At 41.4% G+C, this 18,007-nt stretch overlaps 1 long non-coding RNA gene across 2 annotated transcripts in view; it reads left to right on the top strand.

Moving 5' to 3' along the window:
* The first annotated feature begins 1,045 nt into the window (after positions 1-1,045).
* LOC138921999 (uncharacterized) overlaps positions 1,046-18,007 on the top strand; it is a 183,889-nt gene continuing 166,927 nt past the window's right edge. Inside the window, exon 1 of one of the 2 annotated variants that reach the window (XR_011435090.1) lies at positions 1,046-1,134. This is a non-coding gene — a long non-coding RNA (uncharacterized lncRNA). Of the gene's footprint in view, positions 1,135-2,010; positions 2,111-18,007 lie in introns of those variants that run through there. The other variant, XR_011435086.1, reaches the window with a different exon arrangement.

Below are 18,007 nucleotides of genomic sequence, written 5' to 3' on the forward strand. Positions count from 1 at the left end.
TTATGAGTGTTTTAGTATTTTCCCCTAAGTCCTTGAGATTCTGTTCATTTTTATTTCAATCTCTTTTTCTCTGAGTTGCTTGGATTGAATAATTTCTATTGCTCTATCTTCAAGTTCACTATTTTCTCGTCTCCATTCTACTACTGAACTCATCTGGTGAAGTTTTTATTTTATCATATTTTTTTACTTCTAAAATTTCCATTTGTTTCTTATTTAAATATTCTCTATTTTTTTTGGTGCCAAGACTCTATTTTTATGTTTATTTCAAAAGTGTTCATGGGGCTGGCCAGTGGCTGAGTGGTTGGGTTCCCACCCTCCGCTTCCGCAGCCCAGGATTTGGATCCTGGGCAACGACATGGCACCACTCATTAGGCCATGTTGAAGCGGCGTCCCACATGCCACAACTAGAAGGGCCCACAACTAAAATATACAACTATGTACTGGGGGCATTTGGGCAGAAAAAAGCAGGAAAAAAAAAAAAGAAGATTGGCAACAGTTAGCTCAGGTGCCAATCTTTAAAAAAAATTAAAAAAAATGCTTGCTGAAGCATTTTTACAATAGTTGCTCTAAAGACTTAGATAATCCCAACACCTGTCTTCTCTGCGTTGGTGTGCATTGGTTGTCTTTCCCATGTGAGTTGAGATGTTCCTGGTTCTTCATATTCTGAGTAATTTTGAATTGTATGCTGGACATCTTGAATATTAGGTATGGACTCTTGGTCTTGTGTAAATCCTATGGAGTGTGTTGCCATTTCTGTTTTAGGAGGCATTCTCTTCACATGCAGCCACCATAGCTCTTGTCGTCGTGGCGGGGTCAGGACAAGGGAGGAAGGTGGGCCGTGGACGGGAAGGGGTCAGATGGAGTGGGGTGAGTCTTTTGGGGGCATTACTGGAGGTATCTGGGTCCTGGGGGCACCAGGAACTGCCAACACAGGACAGACTCGAGAGTCCTCAGGGGGGCCCGGGTGAGGGTCGGAGAACCCAGCCCGCCGGGCACAGGCGGACGCAATGCGCATGCCCGGTGCCGCGCTTTCCCAGCAGCCCTCAGCGTCCGGGGCGCGTAACGGTCGGGGCGCCGGGCTGTGCGGGTTAGTCTTGCGGTCGTGCTTCTTTCCTGTTGGCTGAGGCTCAGTCCGTAGGTCCACGGAGCAGTCCTTCCAGGAGTCTAACCATGAGTGAGTGTGAGGAGGGAGCCAGCGGGCTTCGGCAGGTCGGGGCGGCGTGGTTCCTGGCCCGGAGGAGGAAGGTCCTCGAGGTCGTCGTCCTTGTCCTCACAGGCATCGATCGCAGCCGCCATGACCTTTGTTGTGGCGGTGCCGGGACGGGACGAGGGAGGACGGTGGGCCGCGGAGGGGGGGTGGGTCCGAGGAAGACGGGGTGAGTCCTGGGGGCAGCTGGGACTGCCGACAGAGCACGGACTCCGGAGTCCTCAGTGGGGCCCTGGAGACTGGGCGGGGAATCCAGCCCGCCAAGCACACGCGGGACGCAGTGCGCATGACCAGTGCTGTGCCTTCGTATCGGCTGTCAGCGTTGGGGCTGCATAACCTTCTGGGCGCTGAGCTGTGCAGGTCGTGTCTTAAGTCGTGTGGGTTCTGTTTTGTTGGCTGAGACTGTCGGTAGGTCTGGAGATGAGTCCTCTTGGGAGTTTAAGTGTGAGTGAGTGTGAGGAGGGAGCCAGTGGGCTTTGGAAGATCTGGGTGGCGCGATGTGTGGTCCCCGAGGAGGAAGGCCTTCAAGGCCCTAGTCCTCCCGGGCATCGCAGCCGCCATGACCCTTGTCGTCGTAGTGGGCCAGGACAAGGCAGGACGGTGGGGCTGAGGATGGGACAGGGTCAGGTGGAGAGGGGGTGAGTCGTGGGGGCGTTACTGGAGGTATCTGGGTCCTGGGGGCACCAGGAACTGTTCATAGAGGACAGACTCGAGAGTCCTCAGGGGGGCCCGGGTGAGGGTCGGAGAACCCAGCCCGCCGGGCACAGGCGGACGCAACGCGCATGCCTGGTGCCGCGCTTTCCCAGCAGCCCTCAGCGTCCGGGGTGCGTAACGTTCCAGGCGCCGGGCTGTGCGGGTTCGTCTTGCGGTCGTGCTTCTTTCCTGTTGGCTGAGGCTCAGTCGGTAGGTCCGCGGAGCAGTCCTTCCAGGAGTCTAACCGTGAGTGAGTGTGAGGAGGGAGCCAGCGGGCTTCGGCAGGTCGGGGCGGCGTGGTTCCTGGCCCGGAGGAGGAAGGTCCTCGAGGTCGTCGTCCTTGTCCTCACAGGCATCGCAGCCGCCATGACCCTTGTCGTAGTGGTGCTGGGACGAGGGAGGACGGTGGGCCGCGGAAGGGGGGTCTCCGAGGAAGACGAGGTGAATCCAGGGGGCAGCCGGGACTGCCGACAGAGCACGGACTCCGGAGTCCTCGTGGGGCCTGGGCAGTGGGCGGGTTGGTAAATCTCCCGGTGCCAGCTGGTCTACTCTGCCCTTGGAGCGCGAAAACCGCCGCAGCCCGTATGGGAAGGCTTGAGACTTTCCCTGTGTTCCAACCGAACTTGGTGGAAGGGGGAAGAGTGGGCCTAGGAAATGGGAGTGTGACCAAAGCAGTGGTCACTCAGGTTGTCACTTTCCAGCGATGTTTTCCTAAATGTCTTCGCGGTGGGGAATCCAGTTGGGAAACCAAACCTCTTCAGAAATGTACTCCTGTCTTTTATCACGTGCCTTGAGGTGATTTCTTTGTTAGCTTGGTCATGACATGAACAGTTGGCTTTGCAAGCTGCCAGATTTAGTGTGATTGGAAAGCATGCCCATTTAAATTACCTTAAGACTTATTTTGTTGTTGTTATGTTTGTTTTTAAAAAAATTAATGAGGTCCCATTGGTTTACCTTGAGAGTTACTTTGAAAATATTTTCAATATTAAGAAAAAGTACACATCACCATTTGCCCACAGAAGTGGTCAAATATAGGTCTCCTCTTAAGTGCATTTTCCAAATCACAATATTCTGTTTTCAGTGTGGAATATGAGTGGGCGAATAACATTAACATTCCAACCTAGAGGAAGAAGAGATGATCAAGAATCTTCCCCGCTAGTTGGGCCTGTGGTTGTAAGTACTTTTACGTTTGATGCTTTTTATTAGTAGAAATTTATTTTTGTGCCAATGTTGTTGAACTCGTATAGATACACTGATAAAGGGTCTTCCATACCGATAAGGAACATTGATCCAGGAGAGTTACATTCTGGTATTGTCTGGATGGATGTTGTCATGTTCCTGGGCAGTACACCTGACGACGTCCTTCTCATGCTTGTTAACCATCGATTGCACACATCCATCCAAATGTAAATTAAAATAGCTTCCAAAGTCCTTGTGGGTAACTCTTTTCTTGGAGCAGCCTTTCTGTGGGAAGAGTAACTTCATTAGGAGTAAGTAATTGAATAGTTTTGGGGAAATCTCTTTAGATTTGCTTATGATCAAATATATCTGTGTATTCTGTATATTTATATTATTGACATGTATTGGTAACAAAATTTTTTTTAAACAAAACTTGTTATTTGCACACCCCCCCCCCCCAGACCCAGCAGCCCGGTGATGTGCGACCTCAAGAAGAGGAACCACTAACTGAGAGTCAGGATGTTGCACCTGATCATGAGAAGGAAGATGAAGGCGCACTTGTGGTTCAAGGTGAAGGGAAAGGCAAGAAGAGCGCCTCTTGCATGTTTATGTGGGCGTGTTCATGCATTATGTTATACCAGTAACAAGAGGAAAGAAAACAATAGAAAGGGATCTCAAACATGGCCTGCAAATTGGCTGGAAAAGTAAACGGAGTGTACTTTGCAGCTTAGGGCAATACTGCATTGTAAGGAATTTCTCCCATTTTATAAATGAGCAAATTGAGGCTCAAGGATTGTATTTCTCAAAGAGCACTTGACTGTTGATTACAAAATCTGTATTTCATTCCAAAGTTTGTGTCTGCCTACCACCTATGTTGCTGTAAAAAAATGTGAATGATTTTACTTAAAATGCTTAAGACTCAATTGTCTGTACTGTAAGGGAGCTCGGTACTGGCCCAGAGGTAAATACAGTACAGCGGAGCAGGATGGAGACTCCAGAAAAGAGCTCAGTGAATGATAGGCACTGTTTCCTTTGATTGATATTGTGATGTGTAAGTTTGGTAAAAGCTGACTAATTCAGGATACTGGCATATAGGTAGCTGGCTTAGTATTATTTTTTAAGTGGCTTTTAAAAGGTGGGTAAATCATTCTATGGTTAGAAAAATCAAAAAGTGAATTTCCTAATATTAACATGAGACATAAATTATTTCTCCCAGATATATAGAGTATTTTGAAGCAAAATATTTACATAACTCAGGCCACTGTTAAAGGTTTCTGGAATATGACTGACAACAATGCCCATTCATGTGTTTCCACCCCACTTCCTTTATTCTCACTGTAAGACAATATATTTGCGATTGTTCACAAACAATTTTGCTGTTATTTTTGGTGCTTTGTTCTACATGGGATTCATTTATGGAACTTTACACTTAGGGCCTCTGGCTCTAAATAGAACTTTCTGGTTACCCCAGTAGGGGACAGGTGTCACACTATAAGATTTATCATAGGCCTGCAAATCCACTCAGCTAATCTTTCAGAAAATTGCATTTTAATTGTAATTGAAATCCTATCCATGCTGTAGACTTCATAGATAGCTGATGCTCACTGCTGTTTGTACCCTATGGCAAAATACAGGAATTATACATGTATTATGGTTTATCCTTATATTGTCATTTAAAATAAAGGTTTCATAATACAGGAAAACAAATATGGCGTCCATTCCTAGTTCCTGCTTATGCTGCAAAAATAACTCCTTATTGAACTGTACACTTAAAAATGGTTAAGATGGCGAATTTTATGTTCTGTGTTGTTAAACCACAATTAAAAATAACTCCTGTCTTCCTGAAGTACAATGTAGTTGTCATATATTCTTTTTAATTTTTACTTTATATTTCCAAAACAAAAAATTTACAGAAGTTACAAGAATAGTACAATTAATGCATATACTTTTCACCTAGATTCACTTATTAATAGTTTGTACCATATTGGTTTCATATCCTCTTCCCTCCCTCCCCATATACACACTTAGCGATATGTTTACTGTTATTAACGCTGAATCATTTAGATGAAGTTTCAGTATATCCTAAGAACAAAGAAAAAGTCATTCTCTTGGCTAACCACTGTACAATTATCAAAATCATGAAATTTGACAATGAGAAAATGCATTCATTTAATATGTAGTGTGTATTCAAATTTCCTCAATTGTCCCGATAATTTCCTTCATAGAATTTTTTTTGATCCAGAGTCCAGTCTAGGATCATGCATTGCATTTAGTTGTCATGTCTATTTAGTCTCCTTTAATCTGGACTAGTTCTTTTATTTTTCTTTGTCATTCATGGTACATTTCTGAAGAGGATGGACCAGTTGGTCTGGGAAATGTTTATCAATTTGGGCTTTTTCCTGTATTTTTTTGAGTTTTTTTTCACTCGGCATTTATAGGTGTCTACTCATGCCATGTAACATGCTAAGTACTCGTGAGAGACATGATTTCAACCTTCGGTTTACAGTCTAGTTAGACTCAAACAAATAACTAATAAGTAAAATCACAAGTACAATACACGTAAGTACACAGGGAGCGCCTGTGTTGTCTGAGGGCAGTCTTGGGAAAGGAAGAGGGTACTAGAATCCTGCTTTCCTAGTTTCTGGTAATAGACTCCAGAAATAATGCTCTTGCGATTCTTATGCATCACATTTATTACTACACAGCCTAAAACTTTTATTTAATAACACTGAGGGAATGGATATTATCACTTCCTTATTCATATCTCATGTTTTACTTCTTAAATTAATAAGCTTTTTATTTGCAAGGGCTTGCCCTGGAAACTAGTCAATAGGAACTGGCTCAGCCAAAGACTGGGCGTGAGCGTGGTGACGGTCCTGATGTCAAGGGAAAGAAACTCCCAAATCCAGAGCCCATGAAAATGCCGGAAGCAGGTGTGTTATCCATTAAGTGTGCAAATTGTAGAGTGTCTATTTTTCCACAATACTTTATTTTTAATAATATGGAAGTATGATTACTCCTACTATAACAGCAGAGTTCACATTTAAAGATGATTTCAAATGTACTTCAGACCTTAAATGCCTGACTTATAGACTAACAGGTATAGAAACAAATTGGGTCAAAGATATATTGAATTATAAAATAGGAAAGCATGTTCTTAATTTTAAGTATAGGTCCTTTAATCAACAGCTAATCATTTTCAGATACTCTTATAGAGATCTTCTTTTAACAAATACATAATGCGTTTGTGACACACATCAGTTTGTGTGAAATAGCTGAGGCCCTGAAGTAGGTTCTGGGACCAGCTCTAATATAATTTGTGTGACTCTGGACAAATCTCTTAACGTCTAAACCCGTCTTTGCTCTTATAAAAATGGTGAATTCAAATCAGATATTTAAAAATTATTTTAATGATTTTTGCGTACTCTGGTTCTGTTGAATAGAGTACAAAGATAATTTGCTTTGTGTGATTTGTTTCTCATAAATCATCAGAGCCTGGCCTGAGTCAAATTACAATATCTGAATTGAGGTTTCATGACTACTAAGAAAATGAACAAACACTCTGCTTGATGTTTGTTTTTCTGTCCAGAGTCCCGAGTGCCTGTTGTCAGACTCTGTCAGATTCTGAATTCTCTTGCCCTTAAAGAACAATTGCATTTTAAATCCTTTCCCCAATGAAGCCTCAAATGACTGAATAATAAAATGGCAAGACGTAGTCTAGTTTCTGGTTTCTGTGGCTGATCAAGTAGAGAGAGTGCGTAGTCACTGATGCTCAAGGCGGCTGTGAGTAGGATGCCCATGCCAAGCACACGCCCTGTCCCCGCTGTTGGTCTTAAGGAGCCACTGTTCCTAATCAAAATGTGGACACGGTGATACCATCACCTCTCATCATATCAAAAGTGGCATCTTAGAAGTTTCTGCCTTGAGACATCTAGTGATAAGATTTGAAGTTCGAAGACCATAACCTTAATAATTCCCGAGTAATCAACTTAAGTATGTTTTACATATGTGTTTTCCCAGTTGCTGACTATTAATTACAAAGAGCTTTTTTTTTTTTTTAAAGATTGGCACCTCAGCTAACATCTGTTGCCAATCTTTTTCTTTTTTTTTCTTCTCCCCAAAGCCTTAGTACACAGTTGTATATTCTGGTTCTGCTGTGTGGGATGCCACCTCAGCATGGCTTGATGAGCGGGGCTAGGTCCGTGCCCAGGATCCGAACCTGCGAACCCCAGGCTGCTGAAGTGGAGCACGTGAACTTAACCAGTCGGCCATGGGCCTGGCCCCAATTGGAAGAGCTTCTGAATTTCAAGGAAGCACTTGATGTTTAGGGAAGAAATTACCTTGCATTAGTCTTCTAAAGTTTTTTACTGTACATGGCTGGACCATTCTATTAGACTATTGACATTAAGAGAGAGTTTTCAGATTACTTCCAGGAACCTATTGGACATGGCTAGAATGTACTCATAGGAAGATCATAGCCTTAAATACGTATGTTATTAAAAAAAGATAAATTACGTGAGCATCTAATATAAAAAAATAATAAAAAGCAACAAAAAAGAAAAAGATTCTTTTTTTTTTAAAATATTTTTTACCTTTTTCTCCCCAAAGCCCCCTGGTACATAGTTGTATATTCTTCATTGTGGGTCCTTCTAGTTGTGGCATGTGGGACGCTGCCTCAGCGTGGTCTGATGAGCAGTGCCATGTCCGCACCCAGGATTTGAACCAACGAAACACTGGGCCACCTGCAGTGGAGTGCACGAACTTAACCACTCGGCCACGGGGCCAGCCCTGAGATTCTTAATAAAAGATATATATGAATCATTGGGAGAAGGAAAAATAATCCAACTAATAAATAGATCAAAGAGATAGCTCTTTGAGAAAATATTTATGAATAGAGGATCTACTAGTTTACATAATCTTGAAGAAAATAAAGGTCAAGTATATATAATAAGGAATATGAACAAGACACTAATAGATATTGAGTATGTTATATAATTATATATATTTATCTGTGTATTTGGCTTTCCAAGTTTTTTTCTTTCTTTCTTTTTCTCCCCCCACTGTCCTTCCTTTTTCTTTTTTGGCCAGACTGTGAGAAATGGTACTATTTCTCCTTGACAATTTGATGTTACCTTTGATGGTAATGGCTTAAAACTAGTGTGACCGTATAATTTATTGTACAAACTGGAACGGTTTTCAGTGTGTAGTGAGTCACTATTCATAAGTACAGCAGGAGTCTAGTTGAAAACAGGGACAAATGCTTGCCCTGCTTATAAGGGCTAAACTAGCTCAAAGAAACAGTTTTGCACTTTTCCACACTAGGAGCCAAAACAAACGTAATGCCAGCCTTTCTGTTTATTTCACTCAAGCAATTCCAAATGTGATATTACTGTTGTAGATATCCTACATGTATTCAGAATATTTTTTCAAATCAAGATATTTAAATGATTCTTTTGAAAGGTTTCTTTCGTTTCTTAGTTTTTTCATTTGTTGTTTGGGTGGATTTTTACTAAAAGTATAAAGAATTTTTGCTTTCTCCTTAAAACTACCTCTGAATAGATGCATTCATTGGGTTTAACCTGTTCTGAACTTGAGCAGTCTCTGTTTCTTTGCACCACTAGAGAGCGGTGTGTTTAACAGATTTTGTTAGTGTGCCTCAGAGTCTCGCTTCAAAGGCTCTGCAGACGTTTGACTGGATATAAGCCGAAGGGTCACCCTTAGGGTTCTGCTTTTAGTCCATTCTATAAAACTAAGACTGTCGCGTCCTTTGTACGCCTTTAGTGTCATCTAAATAAAGTTCTAAGTAATGTTCCCCACTGTTATGTTTGTCTTACAGGTGAGGGGCAACCACAGGTTTAAAGGACGACAAGCTGAAACCACACAGGCTGTTCTTGCGTTGGAAATTTGACTGTTAAAATTCTCTCAATAAAGTTTGCAATTTTGTCCAAAGAAGTCTTGCACATCTTTTGTTAAGTTTATTCCTAGGTATTTGATGCTATTGGAAATTGTATCTTCTTCTGAAATTTTATATTTTGTTTGAGCTAGTATAGAGAGATGTAATTTTTGCATGTTGCTTTTTCTATCCAGCAACCTTGCTAAATTTATGCTTAATTCCAAAAGTTTATCTTTAGATCCTTTTCATCTTTCAACATATATAGTCATACCATCTTTGAATAATAATAACAATTTTGTTCCTGCCATTTTAAACATTATATCTTTTATTTCCTTTTCTCATTTTACGGCATTGGGCAGACGCACCCAGTACAATGTTGAATAGAACTGGTGATAGTGGACATCCTTGTCTTAGCCCTGATCAGAAATGGGAAATCGTCCACATTTCACTGTGATGTTTACTGTCCCTTTTTGTAGATACACTTAATCAGAGTAAAGTCATTCTATTCCTAGTTTTCTGAGAGTATTCATCTTGAATGTATGTGGAATTACATCAGACACTTATGGTACATTTATTGAGATGATCATAAGATTTTTTCCTCTATTAATCTGTTAATGTGGTGAATTACATTGATAAGTTTCTGTGTTTAAGCCAACTTTAAATTCCTAAAGCTAACACAATTTGGTCATGAGTAATCTATGTCCTAATAATTTGTTTAGGATTTTTATGTATGTCCTGATGGGTGACCTTAGTCTGTACTTTTATTTCATGTACTCTCTTTCTTGGATTTTTTTATCAAGATTACACTAGCTTCAGAAAATGAATTGGTATGTAGAAGCTCTTTTTCTATTCTCTGGAACTTATGTCTCTGTAGGGCTCTGAGGAATGTAGGGCTAGGCTTTCCGATGTTCAGCCATGTCTAGATTGTGTCTCTTTCTTTTACTATGGGACCCTACTTAACGGGCGGTGACTGAAGGGGAAGCTCCAGGTTCCCATCTCTTCATACTTTGTGAGGCGCCCATCTTCCCTGCCAGGTACCGCTAATGATGCTATCACTCTGAAAGCTACCTGCTCCTGTCTCTGCGCTGACATTAGTCTTCTATACACAGAAAGTTAAAAGTCATGGCTCTGTTAACTTGCCTAGATAGTTTTGATCTGTGCTGTGTGGTTGTAAATGGCTGACCAACCCTGGAGCTGTATGCATACAGTTATGACAATAGCTCCATTTATCGGGTTTTTAATCTAATGATAACAGAAATTATTATAAAAACTCACATTTATAGAGTGTGTACTGTTAACCACTTCTTTGTGTTAGATTCTGTACATGTCTGACCTCAAATCCTCACAAAGAGGATAAGTCAGAGTTTCCACAAAATTGACAGTCTCACTCTAGTGAGAAGCAGATTTGAGGATTCAAGTTCTAAGTTCAAAACCCTTGCTCTTTTCTCAGAATAAAAGCTCCTAAAAGGGTTGGCTACGGAAGAACTGATGGTGTATGTGATGACTTTAGTTGTAATTTGATGTTTTTATAAAATTATATATATAATTGTTTGACTTAAAAGGTTTTGTTCTTCCCTCGAAGAGAGGGTTTCCCAGTATGTGGCACACAGACCTCACGTGGTGTTCCAGGTGAAATCATTGATACAAAAACAAACATTTACAAACAATAGGCTTATCCTCTCATGCTACAGAAAAATGTAACTAGAATACTAAATCTATTTGGGACAGTTTATGGGGAGACAGAGAAAAGAACTTCTGCCACAAGCGTCATGGCAAAATGCCACAACTCCCCTGCAAACACGCCTGTTCTTCAAAGTTCTTCAGAGGTGGGGAGGGAGCAGCCACAAATCTCTTTATTTCCTCTATAGATTCCTCCATTGGCCTGACAGTCACAGACCTCACTCAAAGCCCCGCAACTGCTTGAGTCTAGCCTTATACCCCTGTTACTATACAAAATGGCAGCAAGTTACATCTCTGAGCCCTCATTTGTATCTTCACACGCCAAAAAACAGTTCTGAAAAAAAGGCCCTACTCAGAATCCAGCCTGGTTAAGGAGTGGCAGGGTATTATAAACGGTAATTATTTCTCCTTCTTACAGGGGTTTAAAAATATTTCCTAGCCCCGAAGGACTGAAAAATCTTTGGTTCAAATAACAAGTGAGACTAAATGTAGGGTATCCTAATTTGCCACAAAATATGTGCGAAGTCCCTAGGCTGTAGAGCTGGCTGAAAGGATTAGAACCTATGCAGAAGAGGAAAAGGAACCAGGGCAACCTGCTGAGGCAAAATGCCTTGCTCCTACCTACTCTGTCTCCTTACAGGCCATGGCATGGAATAGCCATAGGCCTCAATCCTGGCTCTGACACAGACAGACTGTGTGATGGTGGGAAAGGTGTCTACATCCTTTGGGTCTGTTTCCCCATTTCTAAAATAGGACTTACAATATTTACACTAAATGATTGCTATGAAGAATAAGTGAGATGACATACTGGTACATACGGTGTTTGCCATGGGGATACGATATATCACACTGGTGGGACAGATAGACACATAGATAGAAGAGCAGTTGAAGTGCAAAGGAGGAGCACAGGGAAGGGGCCTAGATAAAAAAAGCAGTGAGTGAGATGACCACAAAGCAGGAGGAAAACAAGGAGAGGAGACTTGTGAAGGTGAAAGAGGTCAACTGGGCCTTCCCATGTGCACTGATCACTGGGCTCACACACTCGATTTTGTTGATGTAAGGCTGGGTGACATCTATGCCTCACACTCACAACTAAAATAACCAGATTGGCAGTGTTGCATTTATTCACAAAGTATTTATTGATAGCCTTGTCTGTTTATCAGCCCTTTGTATATGGGAAGACTTTAGTGAATTAGCCAGCGCAGCCCCTAACTGAGGGCTGACCTGAGAAAGTAGCAGTAACCAAGATTCATTATAAATATAAAAGTAGGCAATACACTGCTACTAGATGCTTCTGGAAACAGTGTGGGGTAAAGGGCACACGCTCCCTGTGCCAGAGAGCCCCAAGACCATCCTCAGGCCTGATGATCTGCTAGGACTCACAGGATTCAGAAGCTGTTATACTCATGGTTTGGTTTATTACAGTGAAAGGATGCACATTAGAATCAGCAAAGGGAAAAGGCGCATGGGGTGAAGTCCAGGAGAGACCAGGTGCAAGACTTCTTTCCTGGGTGTCCCTTCCCAGTAGAGTTGCATGGGTACATGCTTATATATTCTCCCAGCAATGATGTGCGACAACACGTGAAGTATTGCCAACCAGGGCAGCTCATCTGAGCCTTGGTGTCCACGGTTTTTATTAGGAGTCAGTCACATAGGCATGCTGAGCTTGTGTGACTGGCCTCAGCTACTCAGACCCCATCCCCCAGAGCAGAAACAGACATTCACCGTAAATCACATTGTTAGGATAAACTTACCTGGTACCACTGGTACAGCATGGCCTAAGGCATGAAGCATGCAAAAACTCCTATTGGGCAAAATATTCCAAGGGCTCAGAGGTTATCTCTTAGGGAGCCTGCCAAGGGCCAGTCCTGGAGATGGCTTTTCTTTGGAATGTGCAGAATTTGAGCAACCCAGGCCTGCTGAGTTAGCTCTGTCCTACGCAACCCCCTCTAAGAGAACAGAAGTTTGCAAAGAGAGATTTCCTATGATCTCTTATTTACAATGTATTATTTCCAGTAAACAAAATGATGGTTTAATAATGGTGTAGGGAGGAAAAATATATTTTTCCTCTATCCTTCTAAGTTCTTGGCTAGGGCCCCTGTAACAAAAGACGGATTAGCAAGAGAAAAGCATACAAATTTATTTAATCTAATGAGTTTCATTTGTTTGGGTTTTTTTTGTGAAGAATATTGGCCTTGAGCTAACATTTTTTGCCAGTCTTCCTCTATTTTTTGTATGTGGGACGCTGCCACAGCATGGCTTGATGAGCAGTGTGTAGGTCCACGCCTGGGATCTGAACCCACAAACCCTGGGCCGCCAAAGTGGAGCACATGAACTTAACCACTGCCTCACCAGGCTGGCCACTTAATATAATAAGTTTTATCTGACTCAAAGAAGTAGTTAAACCTGAGCATTTTATGCTAGATTTGATGAAGAGTGGAAAGTCATGGAAAAATGTGATAGAACAGAAAGGGTATGAGCCAAGTATAGTAAGCTAGGGGGAACAGCAAGGCCTGTTCCTTCAGATTCCTGTCAGTGTCCCTGTGTCTTCAGAGACAAGGATGCTCCTTTCCTCTGGGTGTAAGGAGGGCACCTCTCACACGAGGGTCTTACAACCTGCTTCAGGGAAAGGTCAGAAAGTCCTGTTTGCACCTGCCATTTCTCAAATACCTTCAGCTTGAAATATTCAATATGCTAAGGTGCCATATTTTGAGGTAGCATGTCCTGAACTCCATCATTGGCTATACTTGATTAAGTGAGTAGCATGTGTCATCATCACTCAGACAAACAAAACAAAACAAAAAACCAAACCCAAATCCCAAACCGCAAAAACCTTGTCTAAGCACCTGCTGAGAATCAGTCTCCTTGCTCTGTGCTAGGCAGGCTCTGAGGACACAGGAATGATTCATGCAGGATATAAGTTCTCAAAGAGCTCAGTGTTAATGAGCAGAGAACCATCCAGAAGATAGTGACAGAACAGGTGTGATGAGAGCCATGGCAGTGGAGAGCCAGGGGACACTCGGAACACAGAGGAGAGCCTGTAGCCCAGGTGGTCAGGAAAGGATTCCCCCAGGGGAAGTTGTATGTTCTAGATGCTGCTTCATTATAAATACATTTCAATCCCTCTATTATTATTCCTCTTTCATTAAAAAAGCTCACTGCTCAATTATCCTCATTTTATAGATGAAGTAATTGAGGATAAGAGAAGTATCTTATTCAAGGTCAAATCACTAGTCCTTGGTGTGGCTAGTTTTCAATGGTGTGGCTAGTTTTCAACCCAGGACCCTTAGAACCCCTGTGTACTTCTCATTACAACCATGTTTTTGCTTTTATTATTGTCTTATGCCTTAATTCAAGTTCACCATAAATACTTTCTCTTGCTCTGCTTGTCTCATAAGTTATTTTTCTTTAATTAATCTGGAGTTTTCTTTTTTTGCAGCTTTATTGCCAAACTGCCAAAATATCTTTCAAAGTGGCTATACAATTTTACATCCCTACCAGCAGTGTGTGAGGGTTCTAGTTGCTCCACATCCTCACCAACACTTGGGGTGGCCAGTCTCTTTAATTGCAGCCATTCTGATAGGTGCATACTGATGTCTCCTTGAGGTTTTACTTTGCATTTCAACATGTTGAGCATATTCTCATGTGCTAAATTTCATCCATATATATTCTTCTCTGATCAAATTTCTTGTACATGTTTTATTGGATGGTTTGTCTTCTTTTTTCTTTTTAGGATTTATTATTTATTTTTATTTATTTATTTTTTTGGTATTCTGAAATTTTACAATAATATACCTATGTCTATGTCTTTATTCATTTGTGCTGGATACTCATGCCCTTCGTTTTTTAGGAGCATCCTTGCATTATTTCTTTGATAATTTTCTCTCCTTTTTTTCTGTTCTCAGTATCTGGAAATTTTCTTAATCTGATCCTAGACCACCTTTATTAAGACTTTAATCTTTTAAATTGTTTCACTACTTTTGTCTATTTATTCAACTTTCTGGAAGATTTGCTCAACTTGCTTTTTCAGGTCTTCCATTGAATGCTTTTTATTAACTACCTGATTTTAAAGAGAAATTTCTGAGAGATTTTTAGAAGTCTACTTTTCTTTCACTTCAATAACAACTTTTAAAAGATAAAAAGCAAAAAAAAAAAATCCACTTTTGTACTTTTTCTTAATGGATGCCTGGAATATAAACATACAGCTTAACCAATCAACTCTCCTTGTTGAGTTCTGATACAATATTATGACAACTTCTTACAAAATATTGGAAACTCATTCTTTCCCTCCCCAGTGGAAGGGTTTACGGAGCACTGGAGTTGTATGTTGCCCATAGACTTACAAGTCTTGACATCCCCCCAACATGACAATAATAACTTAAATGTTTTTGAAAAGGACAAAAGACAGCCTATGGGGAGCAGGAATTCTTAAGTTGTCTCAACTTTAATTGGAATGTTTTCACTGAGCTAATCTGAATTCATGGCAAGCTGAAACCAGGGAAAACTGGCTGATTTCTGTTATTCTCTCCAAGACACTTGATGACTGTCTTTGATTCAGAAATTTAGGTGAGGAGGCACTCAAAGGGAAGACAGAAAATACAGGCAATGAAGAAAGGAGAAAAGATTTTTTTTTCTTATAGAAATAGATAAATCCCTAATGTCCAGTCTGTTTAGTCTTGAGTCTCCTCATTAAAAGTATTTGGAAATCTCTTTTTATTGCTTAGGCCTTGGATCACAGAACTTTGTCAGGAGCTATGTGACTGGGTTTGCCCTCTCAGCCAAGGCACCTAGGGGAAGAGATATTTATTTAGGCCCTGGGTAAGGCACATAGTTGCACAGATTGGTCTATGTCACAGGGATATAGGCAATTACCTGCCTTCTCTGGGCCTGAGTGTCCTCATTGGTGACAGGGCTAACAGGGTTTTCTTCCCAGGGGCCTAGTGAGGATTAAGTGAGATGGCACTTAAGAAGTGCTTGGGATAAGCGACAAAAAAGAAGGAAATCCTGCCATTTGCAACAACATGAATGGACCTAGAGGGCATTATACTAAGTGAAATAAGTCAGACAGAGAAAGACAAATACTGTATGATCTCACTTATATGTGGAATCTCAAAAAACAAACTCATAGAAACAGAGAACAGACTGGTGGCTGCTGGAAGCAGGGGGTGTTCCTAAAAACCATCCAACTACATTATCTTCAATTTGCTTCTTTATATCAGGGAGAAGATTTCCAACTAAAACGGAGGTGGAGTTTGGGGGCTGGGGGATGAGTGAAGGGGGTCAAAAGGCACAAACTTCCAATTATAAAATAAATAAGTCATGGAGATGTAATGAACAACATGGTGACTATAGTTAACAATACTGTATTGTGTATTCGAAAGTCACTAAGAGAGTAGATCTTAAAAGTTCTCATCACAAGAAAAACATTGTAACTATGTGAGATGATGGATGTTAACTAAACCTATTGTGGTAGTCATTTAACAATAACATGCATATATCAAATCATTATGTTGTACACTTTAAACATATACAATAAACATATACAATGTTATATACTAATTATATCTCAACAAAGCTGGAAAATAAAGAAGTGGTTAGGATACCTCAAATCAGATAGATCTAGGATTACCTAAAACAAAGTTACTCTTTAAATTTAAAATTTGAAATTTCATAACATTTTTACCATATCTCATCAAATCTGAGATGCTATAGATTGTGTGTCACACTATTATTTTAGGTAACCCTGAAGAAAGAAAAGATGCTGCTAATTAAACTATGACCTGCTACCCTCTCATCTCAGTGATTGTAAGATGCATTCCTGGAGTGATGTCAGCATCATGGTGGAATGAGCTGTTCCCTTAGGTTCTCCCCGCTAAGATACAGTGAAAAGGATATTCATTAACCAACAGAGGACGTCCACACAACACAATAGACACCTGAGAGATCCACACACCCATATGTCTGAAGGTGGGGGTGTTGGACTCCCTGGGAGGCAGTGGAAGGAGGCAAGTGGATCTTCTCCCCCCTTTTCCAGCAGTAGTTATCTAGGGTGTGGGACCTCACACAGTGGCTGGCACATGACTCTGAAAGGAGAGAGGGGAGAAGGTAGCCCTCCACAGGATCGTTTTTGCTCCCAGAATTGCTTCCCAGCCCATGGGAACACACCACACACAGGTGGCTAAACCACCAAGGGGGCTCCCCCACCAAGCTGAGCAGGCCAGGTGGGCTGCCAGTGACTGCAGAGTGGGAGCTTGGGCAGGAAAGAAAGTGCCCCCTATTCCCCCATCCCACCTGGTGTGCCAGCTCGGCCAGTTGCCCAGGGCAGGGAATCTCTGCCAGATTGCCTGTGCCTGTGTGTGTGAAGTAACAGTGGCCAGATGTCGAAAGCCCTATTGGCACAACTTCCACCGGATGGGCACAACTGCCAAGAGTCATGGTGGGCTCAGAAAACATAGCTCCTGCTTCCCCAGTGGTGTCAGGTGGAATCTCTGACCAGATACTACCACTATGCACCGGCAAAGGTCCACCCCATAAAACAGTATGAAGAACTACATCAACACTCCAGACCAGAAGGAAAATGACAAGTACCCAGAAACCACTCCTGAAGTCACAGAAATTTACAATCTAAATGACAGAGACTTCAAAATAGTTATAAAGAAACTCAATGAGTTACAAGAAAACTCAGAAAGACAGTTCAATGAACTCAGGAATAAAATTAATGAACAGAGGGAATCCTTCAAAAGACAGATTGAACTCTAAAAAAAGAAAAAGAAAAACCAAACAGAAATGTTGGAGATGAAGACCACAATTAATGAGATAAAAAAAAATCTAGAATCCTTAAAAAACAGAGCTGACAATATAGAGGACAGTATTTGTAATTTAGAGGACAGAAATACAGAAATGCTTCAGGTGGAGGAGAGAGAACTAAAGACTAGAAAGAAATGAAGAAATTCTCCAAGAAATATCTGACTCAATTAGGAAATGCAACATAAGGATTATAGGTATTCCAGAGGAAGAAGTGAGGGAGACAAGAGCAGAGAGCTTGTTCAAAGATATAAGAGCTGAGAACTTCCTAAACCTGGGGATGGACCTCGAATTACATGTAAATTAAGCTAATAAAACTCCTAATTACTTCAGTGTAAAAAGACCTTCTCCAAGGCATACATTAGTAAAACTGGCAAGAGTCAATGACAAAGAAAAAATATTAAGGGCAGCAAGGCAGAAGAAAATAACCTACAAAGGAACTCCTATCAGGCTTTCAGCAGATTTCTCAGCAGAAAATTTGCAGGCTAAGAGAGGGAGGAATTATATGTCCAAAATTCTGAAAGACAAAAACTTTCAGCCATGAATATTCT

The sequence above is a fragment of the Equus caballus genome, chromosome X (genome assembly GCF_041296265.1).
Source record: "Equus caballus isolate H_3958 breed thoroughbred chromosome X, TB-T2T, whole genome shotgun sequence".
Classification (NCBI taxonomy): Eukaryota; Metazoa; Chordata; class Mammalia; order Perissodactyla; family Equidae; genus Equus; species Equus caballus.